At 34.2% G+C, this 18865-nt stretch overlaps 1 long non-coding RNA gene across 1 annotated transcript; it reads right to left on the bottom strand.

Annotated features, from left to right (window-relative positions):
- Window positions 1-1740: 1740 nt before the first annotated feature.
- On the bottom strand, window positions 1741-18812 carry LOC144320160 (uncharacterized). Its single transcript, XR_013385723.1, has 3 exons — window positions 18356-18812; window positions 14226-14272; window positions 1741-2650 (listed from the first exon to the last, which is right to left on the bottom strand). It is a non-coding gene; the product is annotated as an uncharacterized LOC144320160 (long non-coding RNA).
- Between the last annotated feature and the right edge of the window lie 53 nt (window positions 18813-18865).

Here is an 18865-nt window from a genome sequence, read left to right as displayed (position 1 = left end):
AAGTATTTTACAGTTGATACTCAGACAACTAAATGATTCCCCTAGGACTTGCCTACTCTACCAGTGGAGGAGGTCAACATAAATAATCCATGGACAAATGCCGGCTCTTTTGGGTTGATTTGTTAGAATCCTGTTGAAACTTATACACTTCCAGAGTTGAACTCAAGCCTGCTTAACTGGCCTAAAACATTAGTGTTGACCGTTCCAAAAAGATCATATTATGTAGCAAAATCTCAGACATTTTTATTATATCCAGTTGGAAAAACAAAAAACAAAACCAAACTCACTGAAAAAAAAATTCACTGGGTTGAGTACAGTTATTTAAACTTCTGGGGAGAAAGCTCTTAGAGCCTTTCCAGCTGCTTATTCCCTCAGAGTTCATTGTGACCAAATTCACAAAGCTGTGTTCTGGCATTAGTGATAATTACACAAGCAGATGTACCATGTAAAGCTTTGATCTTAATGGTTGTGAATTAAATAGGGTTGAGCCTTGTCAGTACTTTAAGGGGAGGTCTACAAGGAATTTTAAAGGTCTGTAGCAATAAACCTTACTTTTTAATACAGTGGTGCTCAAGAGTAACCTGGAGTATAGTGGTTGTCCAAGAAAGCTCTCTGGGTTGTCCAGACGTTTATTCATGCAGCCATTTTAAAAGATAGCAGTAATAAATTACAGATACATTTAATTGAAAAATTTTGGCAAAAAATGATACTTGGTGTTTAAAAAACAGGAATGTTTAAGAAATATAGAGCCTAATACAAACAACAAACTATCTTTTCCATGCAAATAGCCCCCTTCATCATTAGCAACAAAAGAAAACAAAAAACCTTACAGATCTGGATCTGGATCTGTTCTTAGTTCTATATTTTCACTTGTCGAAATACCAGGTTCATTGCATGGAGAGAAAACTCATTATTTTCTCTCTTCCTCTAGGCCAACTACTGTTTTCTAACTCAGGTTTCTAGCCTAAGAAATAATGAAGCTGTCAAGGTACAACAGACATAAATGAGGTAGTATCTTTGACTCTACGATTTTCTACGTTTCTAAAATCCACGAAGTCATTTTGATGTGTCATTTTCTCCATCAGGTGGCTCTTGAGTCTACCTTTTCCTCTTCATTCCTACTGCCTTGATTAGAGCTCTTATTACATTATATGGGATTTAGAGGGCAAGGTCCTTCCTAAACCATCTCATTTCCTTCTCTTTCTCCTGAATATTGCTAAAATTACAGGTATCTTTAAATCCTATTTTGTCATAACACCTGTCATAAAATTCAAACTTTGTGCCAGCTTTAGTTGTTCCCCATTGTTTTTCTATAGCTTTGCCTGCTATTCCCATTGCTCCTTGGCACATATCATTCATTCTCTTCTGACTCTCTTCTGCTCTCTGTACCACATCATGTTCATTTTGTTGGGACACTTAGCAAGAGTACTGGACTGAAAGTCAGGAAGTGTGGGTCTTAGTTCTACTTCTGTGAATTATTTGTGTCAACTTGAACCTGTCATTCAACTCCTCTAGACTTCAAGTTGAATACTAACCAAAAGAGGTTGCCATATCAATATCAATATCAGTGTCATCCCAAGGAAACACGAAGCAAAATAATTACTTGTGATTTTGAGAAATACAAAAAATGATGAAAGGATAAGTTTAGAAAGAAGTTAAAACATTCTCAAATTTTATGTACACAGTTACTTCAAAAATTTGATTTGAAAACTGAGAATTGCAGGGAGAAATGCACACAAAACCATCAGCATTGGCACTATATCTCTGAGTCTTTGATAGCACAGGCCAACTAAAATAACTTTATATCTATGTGTATAGAAGATTTGAACCGCAAAATCAACAAAATTGGTCTAATTCACCTATATGGAGCATTGCATCCAACAATTAGATAACAATCACTCTTTTTAAGCACATATAAAACATTTATGAAAACTGATCATGTGCTATTGTCATAAAGTTAACCACAGTTAATTTCAAAGGTTGATAACATAAATACCACATCATCTAATTGCAATGTTATTAAGTCAGAGGTCAGTAATTCCCCCAAAATAGAAAAAAAAATTGAAATTTAAAATACATATTATTAAATATACTCATGGGTCAAAGAACAAATCATAAATTTGGAATATAATTAGAATTTAATAATAATGAAACTCCTACTCTCAAACCCTGTTATGTATTTGAGGTGGTATTAGAAAGCAATTATTAGTTTGAAAGAAGGGCTCAAAGTTAGTAAGTCAAGTATCTTAAGCATTGAACTTAAAAAAGTTAGAATAGCAAAATAATCCTTAAAAAGTAGAAGGAAGAAAATAAGAACAGAAAGTAATAAAATAGAAAATGAGGAAATACAATGAAAATCTGTAAAACTAGAAGTTAGTTCTTTGAAAAATATAAATCAAACACTGATGAGATTAATCAAGAAAAATTTGGTGGAAATCACAAATAAGCAATATTAGAAATGAAAAAGGGGGGCAGCTTGGGTGGCTCAGTGGTTTAGCACCATCTTCAGCCCAGAGCGTGATCCTGGAGACCCTGGATGGAGTCCCACGTTGGGCTCCCTGCATGGAGCCTGCTTCTCCCTCTGCCTGTGTCTCTGCCTCTCTCTCTCTCTCTCTCTCTCTCTTTCTCTCTCTCTCATGAATAAATAAATCTTAAAAAAAAGAAAAAAGGGACAGATGTTATGCAAATAATAAATAACCTATGCCAAAATATCTGGAAACCTAGGTAAAGTCAATAAATTGTAGAAAAATACAGTTTTTGAAACTGACCCAAGAAGAAATATATGACTAATTTATAATCATTAAGGAAGTTGAATTAGAGTTTAAAAACATTTCCATAAAGAAAGCACCATGCTCAGATGGCTTTATGGCCAAGTTATACTAACTTGTCAATGATAATATAATTCTAAACTCACACAAACTCTTGAAGAAGACAAAAAAGATTACTCCCCAATGTATCTAATAAGGCTAATATTACCTTGATATGGAATATCAGGCAAGACTATTAAAAAATACGAGGTCAATTTTATTATTAAGCATGGACACAATAATAATAACAAAATCAAGTGATGTATGTAAAAGAGATAATCATGACTAAGATAGGTTTATCTCAATGATAGTCTAAGATCAATTAAATAAATTATCACATTAACAGAGTAGTGAAAACCAAATGTCAAGGTACTAAATAGGTTAAAAGAAAAACATTTGGTGGGCTGACTATCCATTTTAAATAAAAACTCCTTGCAAACTGATAAGAGAAACTTTCCGTAATCTAATCTAAGGATCTTCAAAAATCCCGTAGTAAGCATAATTTTTAACCATGAAATGTTGAAAGCATCCCTTTTTATTTCAGAATGAAGTAAAAAATTGTTTAGATGGAAAATTATAAGAATTCTATGGGAATTTTATTGTTAATATGAATTTAGCAACATTGTTAGATACAAAAGTCATATACTAAAGTTTATTGTTGGGTATGATAACATAACTGCATAATAGAGTCCATGAGAATTAATGTGGGTAATGTACATGAAGTACTTATCACGTGAAACTCCAATGGTAGAATTGGTAGAATTGTTATTGTTGTGAAAGTCAATTGCTTCCCTGTACATCGGTAACTAGATAATGTAATTTGAAATTACTGTCTAAGCCTAGGTTTCTTTAGAAGTAGAGTCTGAAACAAAGGTTTTTGTGCAATTAGAGAAGTGGAAAATGTGATGCCATGTAGCAGTTGTGAGAGACGGGAGAATAAATAAGAAAGAAAAGAAAGCCAAGATAAGTCTGTGTTAGTGATCTGGCCACAAGAACTTCTGAAGATCTTATGCAACACATCTCAGAAATGGCCTCCTTTGGTGTGAAAGGGGGAAGCATTTATCCATATGCTCCTGTCAACCAGTGCTCAAGGATGAGCCAATGAGGGCTAAGTCCCTTGCACTTTCAGATTGCCTACAGATGAGTGCGATGAGTTTCCATGAGTATCTTCCACTGTATGTCAGAAAGACTCAGGGCAGATGTTAGCCCATGTGAAATATCAACAATGGTACTGTACTATGTATAAGGTTGCATGTAATTAAGCTGCCAACTTTGATTAGAGATTACATTGTCATGGGGTCATGAAATGATGCACAAGAGGTGTTTGATACAAATGTTCTATGAAACCTAACAACAAAACGTGTGGAAGTGAATAAATCTAACAAAAGGTGTTTAAAATTTCTATGATACAATTTTTTTAAGTTATTGGAAAACAGTAAAGCAAATAAACCAACCTAAATAATGTTCTCGAATAGGAAGACTCAATGGTATAAACTGTCAGATATCTCCACGTTGATTTATAGGTTAAAAGTAATTCTCTACAAAACCTCAGTAAGATTTCTTGTATTGTATTGTTCTATTTTTATGGTATTGGATAAGCTAGTTTTAAAATAGGTATTGTAGAGCAGATGTCCAAGAAACTAAGGCCCCATGCTCCTGAGGAGGAAAACCAGCATGTGTGTGTATATGTGTATGTATGTGTATATTTTCCCCTGCCACATATGTGATATATATGCAGGGAAAGACTCATTGGCAAATGGAACATGGCAAATAGTGACCTTTTATATCAGTGGTTATCATATAAAAATAATTATTTGAATCCCTACCATATACCATAATCAACTATCAATTCTAGATTGAATAAAGACTTTTAAGTGGCAAAGCCAAAAAAGCCATACTTTAGGCTTCCATAATGAAAAATATATTATTAATTCAGGGCAGAGAGAGAATTCTTTAAAAATTAAATAAAGGTAAACCATAAAGGAAAAGACTGTAAAATGGTACTAATTAACATTTAAATGTTAAATTAATATTTAAAAATTCCATAACAAATGCAAAACAGCAAGACGCATTCTAGGAGAAGATTAAACAAACAACCAAAAAGGGATTAGTAGCTAAGTATCAGAAAGAAAGATAAGAACTCAGTAGAGAAATAGGAAACCAACCAACAAGCAAACCAAAAAGTGTAAAGAGGCTTACACCGACTATGAAACACAAATGCTTCGTAAACATATGAGAGCTGCTCTACCTCATTTGTATTAAGGGAATAACAGATTAAAATCACAATTATACATTTCACACACCAGATGGGCCACTTTAAAAGTCTGAAAATACCAAGGGACCAGTGATAACTTGAAACAATGGAGACTCATCAGATACTGCAGGATGGTCAATTGGCACAACTGCTTTGAAACTATCTGGGAAAAAAATAAAAAATAAAAAATAAAAAATAAAAAAAAAATAAAAAAAAATAAACTATCTGGGGTTACCAAGTGAAGCTGAACTTTGAACTTGTGTGTTTGTTCCTTGCTCTGTAATCCAAAGAAACTCTTTGTTGTGCACCAGGAAACATATACAAAATAAACACGTTCCAGTAGGGTCTTGTCTAAGAGCAGCTGGGAACAACTGAAATGCATATCAGTAGATTAATACATTGTGAGATATTCCTACAAATGGAGTACTATTCAGTAGCAAAAACAAACCATCACTATGAATCAGCAGCAGCATGGATTCAAAACTTTAAGTTAAGGGGAAAAAAACCCTGAGGTAAATTCCTCAGCATTATTATTTCCTACAAAGTTTAATACTAATAATATATTATTTAAGGAAACCTACATAGGTGGTAAAACTAAGAAAAACAGAGATATGGTAAATATGCATTCAAGATATTTCTATCCCACAGGGGCTTCTAAATATTGCTGATATTTTTTCTCTAATCTTGGTGCTAAATACATGGGTTTTCAAATATTATTATTGTTTAAACTATCGAAATTTATTTAATGTACCACTTTATGAAATGTCTCAACATAATAAAAAAAAAGTTTCAGTGACAGATCAATCTCATGAATAACCCATTCTGGTTTTGGACATGTCTACCTTATAATCTCTTTCCTTATATTAAGCTGGAACATTCAGCACTTACTCTTTATTTGGTCTATAAAGTTTCACAGAGAATCAAATCCCACTTATGCATGACAGATTTTTAAGTACTCAAAGAGAGTTGCCTTGTCCCCTTTTACGCTTCTTTTTTTTCCAAAAATCAACCGTCCTTAAATCAGGTTTCCAGATACCTCACCGTTTTGGCTACCTTCCTCTGGACATGCAGCCAGAACTGAGTGCAACATTCCAGTTTGTTCTGGCCAGCAAAATGTCTGATGGGACTATTAACTTTCTTGTTTGGGACACTACATTTATTGATATAGCCTAAAACTGACCTAGGTTTTTGTAGCCTTGTACACCTCATGAATTTATCTTGGACTCTGCATCATTTCAAACCTGAAGTCTTTGCACATAAAGGTCTATGTCATAAGATTTTCTTTCTCATCCTATACCTGTGAGGTTAGTTTTTTTTTAAACTGTATTTGGGACTTCACATTTATTTCTATTGTTTTATCTTGGAAATTGCTTACATTGTTCTAGCCTACTGAGATCTTCTCAGTCCCGATTCTGACATCTGTGTGTTTACTTTCTTTAAACTTTCTCTTTTTATTGCATTATCAGCATTATCACTTATTTCATTAATCAAGTCTTTATTTAAAACCTACCATGTATAAGGTAATGTGCTAGATAATGGAATATTCACCCCAGGAGTAAATAAAAACATTAAAGTGGAGATACTCCAGAGTAAAGACTTTTGAGTAGATAATCCATTCATAATAAAAAACTTTTGATATTTGATAAAAATTGGCACACAGATTTACAATGTACATTTCCCTTTAAAAACTTCCCCGTTCTCAGGGCCCCTGGGTGGCTCAATAGTTGCGCATCTGCCTTTGGGTCAGGTCGTGATCCTGGGGTCCTGGGATCGAGTCCCGCATTGGGCTTCCCCACAGGGAGACTTCTTCTCCCTCTGCCTAGGTCTCTGCTTCTCTCTCTGTGTCTCTTATAAATAAATAAAATCTTAAAAAAATTTCCCCATTCTCACAGTGAATTGTCACATCTTTGTTGGCAAGACCTAAAATCTATATCTTCAGCCTTGACTGAATTTTTGTCTGTGATTGACTCCTCCATTTTGCTACTTCACCCTCCACAAAACTAAGCTATTTGCTTTTTGTCAAAACCTGCCCTTTTCCCTTTATTATTATCCATACTGATTAATGACTTTAACATTCTCTCAGACACTCAATCCTGACAAACTTGAAGTAGTTGTTTCTTAATTTAAAAAATCATACTGATTTTTTTCTTAGTGTAGAAGAATGTAGGATCCTATTATTTTTAAAAAGAAGAAAATGAGTAGTATAATGATACAAAAAAAATTAAAATAAATACTCATAACCTCCATCTAGAAATGAGAATTTTATATTGCTACTTATCCTTCTGGTCATTGTTTCATGCATTAGAGAAACACAATCATTATTCACTTACCTGAATAAGCAAAAATTTTAGTATAATATGAATGTATATAACTGAAATAATAATAAAAAGAATGTATCTATGTAATTATCACCCCTGTCAAAAAACTAGGTATGGCAAATACACAGATAATCCTCATATGCTTTCTCTATGACTACTTTCTCCCTTTCTCCAAACATTTCTATTGTGACTAATATAATGGTTCATTTTACTTGTCTTTTAAACATCTATTTAAGTGAAGTAATATACATTCTTTTTGTGTCTAGCAAATTATTTCCTATATTATGTTGGTGAGCTCTATCTACCTTGTATGTGGGACAGTAGTTTATTCATCTTTATTATTGTGTAATATTCCATTGAATAACTGTACCACAAAATATTCACTCTACTATTGATTAACATCTGGGTGGTTTCCAGTGTGAGGTTATCATGAGTAGTACTGCAATGAATATTCTTATGTGTGCATACATGTATTTCTCTTTGAAATACATCTGAAATGGAATCGTTAATTGAATATATATATATTTATATATATTCTACATTAGCATAGAATGTATGTTTCCACAGGGGTTCTACTTAGTAGAACCAGCTCTCTGAGAATTTTGGATGTCCCATATTCTCACCAACACTTAGGATTACCAGTTTTATTTTAGCCATTCCAACGTGGTGTGTATTGATATGTTCTTGTGGTTTTGGTTTACATTTTCCTAAAGTGTCATAACGTTGAATGTCTTTTCATTTGATGCCTTCTTTTGTGTGCCAAGTCTCTATAAATAATCTCCCAATCAGTGCCTTACCTTTTTGCTCTCTTAAAATATCTTTTGATAAATAGAAAAGTTTTAAACTTTTTTAAAAATATTTTATTTATTTATTCATGAGAATACACAGAGAGGAGAGAGAGAGAGGCAGAGACACAGGCAGAGGGAGAAGCAGGCTCCATGCAGGGAGCCTGACATGGGATTAGATCCCAGGTCTCCAGGATCAGGCCCTGGGCTATAGGCGGCGCTCAACCACTGAGCCACCAGGGCTGCCCAAAAAGTTTTTAACTTTAATGTCTTTTCCTTTAGCATTGGTGTTTTATGTGTTCCGATCAAGGCATTTTGGCTTACCTCAAAGTACTGAGGATATTCTTCCATAGTTTCTTCTGAGGGGCTTCACTGTTTTATTTTTCACATTTAGCTCTACCATATACCTTTAGTTGATCTCTCTGCATAATATAAGAAATATTTTCTTTTATAATACACCTATCTAGATGACCTAGAATAATTTTTTGGGATGACCATTCTTTCTCCGCTGCTTTAGAGTACGACCTTTGTCATGAACCTGTTGGGTATGTAAGGGTATTAATGGACTGTTTGTTATGTTCTGCTGATCAAAGCATCCGTTCTGTTGGCAATAACATGCTCTCTTAATTACTGAAGCTTTAAAATAAGCCTCAGCATCTGTTAAAGTCCTTTGATTCTTTTTTTTTTTAAGATTTTATATATTTATTCATGAGAGACACACACAGAGAGAGAGAGAGACAGAGAGAGAAAGGGAGGGAGGCAGACACACAGGCAGAGGGAGAAGCAGGCTCCAAACAGGGAGCCTGATGTGGGACTTGATCCTGGGACTCTGGGGTCACACCCTGAACATGAAGGCAGACGCTCAACTGATGAGCCACTCAGGCATCCCAAAGTCCTTTAATTCTTGTTCTTCAAGTTTGACAAATTTTGCCCTTTGTACATATACTTCATTTTATAATTAGCTTGTCAATGTCTACCAAACAGCAACCAAAACCCACTTCCTGATTTTTGACTGCAAGAAATTTGAATGGAAAGGTCAATTTGGGGAGAACAGATATGTTTATTTATGTCTTCATTATATCTTAATATATTTTATTCCTCTGATTATTTAAACCAGGGGCTGGCAAATGACAGCCCATTGGCTAATTATGATCCTCTGCCTGTTTTTGAAAATAAAGTTTTGCTGGAGGACAGCCACACCCATTTGTTTATATATTGTCTATTTCTCCATTGGCATTACAGTGCAGAGTTGGGTGGTTGCGGCAGAAACTATCTAGCCTGCAAAGGGGAAAATATTTATTATCTGACCCTTTACAGAAAATATTTGCTTTCCTCTTATTTGAATATTGCTTATTTCTTTTCATAATATTTTATATTTTTCTGTGTGGGACTCCTTACATTTTTCTTTAGTTTCTCAATATGTAATATATTTGGATGTTGTTATGCATGATATAGTTTAAATTTTCATTTTCTGTTCATTGATGTTTAAAAAATACTATTGATTTTATATACTGACTTTGTACCAAATCTTTTCACTTTTCTATGTATAAGATATTATCAGCTTTTATTTCTTCTTTGCTACTACTCATATATGTTTATTAAATTGGTAATAATGAGAATCCTTGTTTTGTTACTGATAGTAGAGGGAGAGCTTTCAAGATATCAATCACTATTTTGTAGGGCATTTGCTGTAATTTTGTTGAAATAACTTTCATCAGATTAAAGAAGTTTTCTTCTCCTGGTTTGCGTTGAACATCTATTATGAATTGTTGAGTTTTATTAACTATTTTCTCTGCATATATGGAGATATTCAATATGATTTTACTTCTTTCTCTGTTAACGTGGGAAGTTACATGGCGTTTTCAAATAATAAGCCTCACATTACTGAAGTAAACTCAACTAGTTGTGATGTATTATTTTGGTGTTTGCAAACAAATTGAGATTAGAGTTAAATTTTACAATTTTTGTTTTTTTGCTTTTGCAGTTATAATCATGAGAGATATTTGGCTATAATTTTTCTTATAAGTCTGATATCAAGGTGGTGCAGCTTAAAAAAATGAGTTGGAGAGTATTTCTATTTTTCTGTTCTCTTGAAGATTTATTTAAGATCAGTATTAGTGCTTCCTTAAATATTTGGTATAATTTATCTACTAAGTCATGTAGGCATGGAGTTTTCTGAATCAAAAAAAATTTAATTGAATTAGATTATTTTATAATTATAGGAACTTCTACACTCCTTTAAGATATAGAGGCAGAACATTATTTTTTCTGTAACAACTAGAAAAACCTGGATGGATTTAAAAACTATTTATACCTATTACTTCTATCCCTATCTCTGTATCTATGTCTACAAAGTCATCAGAAAATTGTGTAGAGATCTAGAGGAATTAATTTCAGAGATTGAAGATACCTTCAACGTGGACAAAGTTTGGCATCCATGTTCCTTTGGGAACTTTTACCAAGTCCAGTCATAGGTTGAGGTTCCTATACAGACAGGCAGAAATTGCCGAGGGAAAGATAAATCAGAGGAACTTTTAATGGAGTGATGGTATAGCCACTTGGAAACTAGATAAGTCCTAAATGCATAGCTATTTTCCCCCACTGTATTTCTTCACAAGACTCTTGTCTAGGGTTCTGCAGGGCGGGGGAGGGACACTGGGCTGAAATACTCAATAAAAACTATTTCTATTTTCAATACTTAGAAGCCAAAGTTCTGTGAGCTGTTAAAGTTTATAATAAACACAGAACAGCTCACACCTTTGTGACTTAGTCTAATTAAAGTGGCAACATAATGTTTATCCAGCTCAATTCCTAATTAGTTCAAAAGAGCCAGTCACACTCCTTGTCTGCATGACAAATAAAAGGCATGCGCTCTCTGAGGGAAAATAATATTGACTCCAGTTTCTATTGTCCTTTTCGGCATACACAAAACAATTATGCAGCACGTGAAGGAGGAAAATGTGGCCCATAATCAAAGAGAAATACATGTCTCAGACCCCCAGATGACCTAGATATTGGAATTAGTAGACAAGGACTTTGAGATGACTATTACAATTTGTATGAAAAATACAAAAAAAAATGGACAAATTTGATAGAGAGATGGAGAATTTTGAGAGATAAATATAATTAAAAAAATTTTTCCAAGCAGATACTATGGATCTGAAAACAAAAACAATATCTGAAATTAAGATTTCACGGGAATGGCTTAGTATTAGATTGTACATGCTAGATACAATTAGTGGATTCAAAAGCAAGTCAATAGAAATTGAATGAATAAAAAGAATTAGGAGACTTGGAGGACACAATCAAACATAGAAGGAGAGTCTCAAAAAAATAAAAGAATGAGATTTAAGCAATATTTGAAGATACAATTGGCAAGAATTTTCCAAAACAGATAAAAGATAGCACTCCAGAGATTTAAGAAGTTCAGCATGCTCCAGTCAAGATAATATGAGAAAAATTATGAACTTAAACTATGGCATTTTCATCATTTTTGGAATGCTCTCAGCTCTTTTTTTTCTCTTCTTTTAGAAGTCCTGAAGGTACATTAGACCTTAATCTCCTTAGATGCTTATTATAGTGCTTTATTCTGAACCCTTTCCTTCCACTAAACTGTATTTGAATTCCCTAATCCTCTCTTCACCTGCAATTTAAGCTCTTCTTAAGTTTATCTACTGAGGGCACCTGGGTGACTCAGTTGGCTAAGTGTCTGTCTTCGGTTCAGTTCATAATCTCAGAGTTCTGAGATTGAGCCCCACATTGGGCTCCCTGATCAGTGGGGAGTCTACTTCTCCTTCTCTATCTGTCCCTCTCCCCAGCATGTGCTATCTCTCTAGAATCTACAAAACACTCTTATAATTAAAGTGGCCCCAAATGTCAGACACACCTCTCTGGGACCTTTTCTCTTAAATCTTTGACTTATAATTTTTTACTGTCTCCTTAGGTCTCATAGCTTCAAGAAATCTTTAAAAAAATTTGTCTAAATTTTCTATTTGTTTTCAGTGGGAGCTTTTGTTTGAATTACCCATTTTGGCAGTAATTGCCAAACACAATTTAAAAATAATTAGTGTGTTAGTTGGGATCCCTGGGTGGCGCAGCGGTTTAGCGCCTGCCTTTGGCCCAGGGCGCGATCCTGGAGAGCCGGGATCGGGTCCCACATCGGGCTCCCGGTGCATGGAGCCTGCCTGCTTCTCCCTCTGCCTGTGTCTCTGCCTCTCTGTCTCTCTCTGTGTGACTATCATAAATAAATAAAAATTAAAAAAAAAAATTAGTGTGTTAGTTAAGTTTGGATGCTTGTAACAGCAAACACCAGTGGCTTAAACACTAGAGAGGTTTATATCTCTCTTATATTAAAGAAGACCAGAAAAAATCCATCTAGTGCTTGTTTGGCATTTCTGTGGTCATTAGGGACCCAGGATGTTTTTATATTTCTGTTCTACTAGACTTAGCATGTAGTTTCCATCCTCAAGTTTGTCACAGAGTCTGAGATGGCTGCCAGAACTCTAGCCACAATGTCCTTTTTAGAAGCATAAATGGAAGAATGGGAAAAAGAAAACCTACCAGTTATTTGACCCTAAAGGGAATATTCTCAGAAGTTCTTAACAAATTTTGCTTTTATCTCAGTGGCTAGGCTGTCGTGTCATTATCACCTGGCTATAAAATGGTAAATGCAGAATTTTATCTAGTAAGTAGTTTCAAATAGAATAGAGTTATGATATTAAGAAATAAAAATTAGGCAAGTAACTTACAGTCCCTGGGATAGCTCCATAATATCCTATCATGTCGTGGGCTATAATTTATTTATTGTTGCACATTCATATTTTTCCCACCTTTTCCCTTATGATAGGCCTGCTGTGATGAACCTGAACTGTAAAATTTTTCATACATACATATTCTTATGACCTACTTTAAAATATTTTCATATTATACCTTTGGCATAGTTTTAATATTGAATAATCCTCAAAAAAATCCACGATTGCAAAATATTTGTTTATATCCATACATAATAATTTACTGTATTATACCCTGTTACTGGGCATGTAGTTTTTCTCTACTATTTTCTCTACCATTGGAAGTAATGCTGTTATGAACAGCATTTCTCCAGTTTTTAAAAAAACATCTTTGATTAATTCTTAGGATACTTATTTCTACCTTTAGTAGAAGTCTTTGTTCATTTTTTTACCTCATCATCTTTGGGGACCATTATTCATTCTGCTACAATATTTATACTAATTGACACTCCTATTAATAATATATTAGAGTTGTCACCTCAATATATCCTCATCAGGGTTAATTTTGTCTTTAAAACAAAGGATATTTGTAATTTTATAAGTGAAAAAATAGTATCGATTTAATTTCTATTTCTTTGATTACTATTTGTTTAAATATATATTCAAATATTTGTTTTGGCTATATTTTTTTCTTATATTGCCTATTATGTCTCTTATTTTTCTATTGGGTTGATCTTTTTCAACTAATTTAAATAACTCTTTATAGAGAAATTATATTTACCCTCCATTTGCAATAAATGTTGGACTTTTTTTCCAACTTATCCTTTACCTTTTAACTTGGTAGATAATAGTTTGTAAGTAGAACAGTGTTTCAATATAATATCTACAGGTTTTCCTTTGTGATTTCTTCCATTATATGATTTAATTATTGATCCTCTAAAAGAGATGAATTAAATAATTACCTATCTTTTCTCATAGTTTTTATGGTGATTTTATACATTTTTTATAGAGACAAATTTCACAATGTGAATTTGATTATACATGTTATTTTTAAAATGAGGACCCCTCAGAAGGTAAGGTCCAGATTGTAGTTCTATTTTTGTCTCTTACACGAAGTACAGTACTTGGACCAACAGGTACATCATATTTGTAGTTTAATGAAGGTGTACCAAATGAAATTGTCTTCGTGTATGTATTTCTTCAACTACACCATCTCTATGTCTTTACCCTGTTCCTGAGATCCTTTGTTTTTAAATCCTCATGACACCTTCTTTTTTACAATTAACATAGTCATTCTAGTATTAGAAAATTTCCTAATGAAAACTACATACCTAAGTTTTTTGCCAGTCACTTTGAAGTACGAAGAGTTGTGAAGTATCTGGGGGAAAATAAGAGAGGGATAGGAATGTGTGGACAGAGGGTACAACCTTCACAGTTCCCCACAAGGCAATTTTATGGTTTGTTAAATGAAGCTAAGCCTCAGGCCCTTCACTTGCAATGTGTTCAGATAGTCATGTATTTTTTTCAAAGTTTTACACAAGTGAGGTATTTTAATCACAATTAGTTAAATCAACTGTCTCTTTACAACCTGGCTTTTATTCTTTCATACTTTTGTGTTCAGTGGTGTTGGAGAGCAGGCAGATATGTTTAGTAGAAATGGATTTAGTTCAGGTTTAATGGGATGTATTTATGTTATTTTCAGTCACTTGTGCATAATTAAGCTATTGCTAGCTGTCCTGGTGTGGAATTGTTTCTAGGAATGTTACTCTCCATAACAAATCAACGGCATTGTGACAGCAAAGTACAGGATCAAAGGACTAAAGATATGATTGTGGAAGAAAAAATAAGGTTGGAAATATACAAAAAAGAAGCTTATTGCTGGAATGCCCAGCCTTACAACTCTCATATGAAAGAACATTGGACATCCCTCCTAAAATTTTATATTGACTTTAATGAATTATAAAGTTGAAAGAAAATGATAAATAAGAAGAAATTTTATTCCTGTTTGCAATTTTATGTAAAAGACTATTATCTTTTTATTCTATATAAAATTATGTATTGTATTATGAAGAGATGATATACAGTCATAAAATTTAAGAAATGTATCCTATAGCTAATTAATAAAAAAAAAACCCTCTGCTATGTTTCTGGATTTTGTGATGTTTGTGGTTTTTCTCAGTCTTTTAAAATTGTAATTTTTTGTGATTTTTTAAAATATTCTGAATAGTGATTCACTTTTGTACCCAATTTTTATATTTATAACTACATGTTCTTTTTCTTAAAGAGAGCCTTCCCAAACTATAGAAACTTCAGGCCTCATAAAATCTGCATTTATTCTGTGTTCTCTTATGCTATCTTGTTCACTACAAAGAACTAGTAGAGTACTCTCGAACCTGCAACCCAAAGCCGTTGGATTTGTAAAGTCAAGAAAGCTCAAATCACATGAAACTTCTATTTTCAGTAACAGAACTGCTTCCCTCTATTTTAGGGTAGGCAGGATAAGGTAGAGAGAGACCAGAATTTTGGCAGGTGAAACTGCTTACCTGATCCTTACACTGACAAAGATTGCTAGCCTCTCAGGCTGGGACAGTCTCATCAATCAACCTGTGCTTGAACTATTAGCACTGTCAGTTTCCTCTTAAGAGATGACAGTTCAAGGGTAGCTTTCCTCACCAGCTGAAACTCCCTCAGTCAAAAGAGCAAAACACTTAATCAGAAGGAGGGGCAGGAATACATATCTCTGGCAACAGAACTGGCCCCATCCACTTTCAGTCTACAGAGCTTCTTATACTAATTTTTTCATGACTGTGAAAGTGATCCTCAGCAGAAGTCCTTGACTTGCTGGTACAAGAGCTAGGGCAGGGCTTGTGTCCTCTGCCTTGGGAGGGAGTGGTTGTGATGCCAGGAATGGGAGCGTTACAACAACTTTGCCCATATACTCTCACAAATGATGTCTGATTAAAAATAACAACAATAAACACTTGCCCATATTTGTTTATACATGCATTATCTTTGCAGAATGAGCAGAAATGAATGGCTGGCTGAGGGTATTAGAAATGAAAGCCAGCTTTAAGCTTTGCCCTCACTTGGTAATGACTGTAATGGACTATCTTTTGGGGTTGTGAGGATTATTTAGATCTGAGGTCAGATTTTTAATTTGTTGACCCTAATAAATAAAAGTCTAGAGAGTATCATATAACCTCTGGTATTATTAAAAATATCACATATTTACATGATTTGAACAGAAATCACAGTGGAAGTTGAAACTGGTAGCTCAGATGGTATTTCCATAAACATTCACAAAAATTCACTTTGTTGGTAGATTTAAAATATTTTGGTGCTTATACATTTATTTTATTATTTTGAAAATAAAAAGCTGGGGATTCCTGGGTGGCTTAGTTGCTTAAGTGTCAACTTTTGATTTTGGCTCAGGTCATGATCTCTGGGTTGTGAGATTGAGCCCTGCATTGGGCTCCATACTCAGAGGGGAGTCTGCTTGAGAATTTATCTCCTTCTCCCTCTGCCCTTTCCCCTGTGCTCACTTGCTTGTTCTCTCTCTGATAAAGAAATAAATCTTTAAAAAACAAAGAGTTGAAAATCTGTTTCACAAGTTTCTATTTCTCTTAAAGTTCATGATAGATTATCACTATTGGAAGCCCTATCACCCATGTGCCTTAGTTTTATTTTTATTTGCTGTAGAAAGATCAAAAATCCCGTTTTGGGGTGAAACAAGGAAAAAGAATCTCAGTTGACCTTCTCCTAAGCCCTTTTCTCCTTACTTCCACTTCTAAATCACTGAGAGAATTAAAAATATCTGAGAGAATTAAAAATATGCCTACTGGCCACTTAAATTAATGAAACTGCTAATGTCTGATGCAGGAACATCACCTCCATATGCTCTAGATACATATATGAATAGATGCACACCTGCCCTGAATGTCAGCATAATCCATGTAAATCAAGGATTGGCTTTAAAATCCTCATTCCCAGAAATCCGAATTAAGAAGTATTGAAGAGATATCAAACATGAACAAGCTGTGCTTTGGCCTCAAGATCAGGTACAAAATTGTCTGATTAAAAATAAACTCTCAATTGTTCTCTTAAAGAAATTTATCTTTACTGTTCCTTGTTGGCCTGCATTATCGCTTTATGGTTTCTTTTAAAGCAAGACCAATGTAAAAGAGGCATAGTAGTTCCATTCTTTGTTTCCTATTTCATTTCAGCCAATTAGTTATATTCATTAGTGTTTATGCTTGCTCTACAACAGTTGTTTTCAGTTGAAGGTAATTTTGTTCCTTGGGGGTATTTGACAATATCTGGAGACATTTTTGATGGGAGGATCAGGTAAGGTGTAAAGACCAGGGATGCTGCTGAGTATCTTACAATCCATAGGACTGCCACCAAAACAAATTATCTGGCTCAAATTGTCTAAAACAGTACACATAAAGTAGAAAAAACTGAAATCTTTTTTTTAAAAAAAGATTTTATTTATCTATTCATGAGAGACACACAGAGAGAGGCAGAGACATAGGCAGAGGAGAGAAGCAGGCTCCCTGCAGAGAGTCTGATGTGGGACTCAATCCCAGGCCCGGGGATCACGACCTGAGCCAAAGGCAGATGCTCAACCACTGAGCCACCTAGGTGTCCCATGTGAAATCTTTTTGATGACTATGTGTTGAAAAAGTTTTACAGGCAACCCGAAAATGCATCCCTTCCACCATGAGCTCCTAAGTCTTTTGTGTCATTGTTAATTATGGCTACATCAGCTTGCTCAAGTAAAACAGGTTCTGTTTGCTGAACCCAATTTTTATTTTCATGGGGAAAGAGAAATGGGTTGGGGTGGACATCTTGACCTCTGCTTGCTATTCTATGATGGCATAGTCTAGTTGCTGTTTTAGAGGAGTCAAATAGATGTAAAATCTGCTAGAGCTTGGGGCAAGTAAGTGTATCTGTAATTTTTATAATTTCCATAAGTAAACTAGAGGTCTCATGTCCCCTGAATTTGTTATTACACAAAAATTCTTATCTAATACGATTAAGTAAATATTGGTTGTTTCAATTGGTAATACTACCTTACAGATTAAACTCCTAATATAGAAATAACAGATATTCAACAGTTTTTTTTCAATTTATATGGATGACTAAAAACAACTTTGTGGATTGATAGGAATGTTTATAGAATAAATAATCACTGTTAATGTTGGAGGGATTTTGACTGAATTATTCTAAGTGTTTTTGAGTTAAAGATCCATGATTGATTTGGAAAATCTTACAACCATACTCATCCCATTCCATGTCTCTGCATTATACTTAGTCCTTGAAGAAAATCTAGTTTATTTGAATTCTGGGACCATTGTGAATTTCACAACTGCAGTGGGATATCAGAGGAAAACTAGACAGATAATTGTAACACCAGAAATTAGTCCTGTAATAAAGAGACTAAATAAAAAAAGAGACTTACAATTCTTCCTTCAGTTAGCATGTTACACAGTTGATCATCTCAGGAAATAATCCCTTCTAATTTGTAAATCATTCACTTACTATTCCTCTGCCTTCTAAAGGAACAGATATTAGTTTATTTCTGTCCTTTATGACATCCTTCCATACTGTAAGTAACTTCATATCACTGTTACATTCCATAAGATGAATAATGCTCTTTTAAAGTTCTTAAAAACCAGAACATTTAAGTTATGTTCAACAGTTTAGATATTCTTTTTATTGTGGCCTATGTCAGTTTCCAATGGCTGCTGTAACAGATAAACACAATTGTTTGGCTCTAGCTGATAGAAATAATTTTCTCACAGTTCCAGAGTCCAGAAGTGGAGTCCAGAAGTCTGGAATCAGTATCTTTGGGCCACAAATCAAGGTGTTGGTCAGATCAGAGGTGGTGAGGAAGAATTTTTACTTTGCCTCTTTCAGCCAACATTCCTTGGTTTGTGACCTCATCACTTCAGTCTTTAAGGCCAACATC

The sequence above is a fragment of the Canis aureus genome, chromosome 9, assembly GCF_053574225.1.
Source record: "Canis aureus isolate CA01 chromosome 9, VMU_Caureus_v.1.0, whole genome shotgun sequence".
In the NCBI taxonomy this organism is placed as follows: domain Eukaryota; kingdom Metazoa; phylum Chordata; class Mammalia; order Carnivora; family Canidae; genus Canis; species Canis aureus.
Note: the sequence above shows the minus strand (reverse complement) of the source record. Positions and strands in the feature narration are given on the sequence as shown.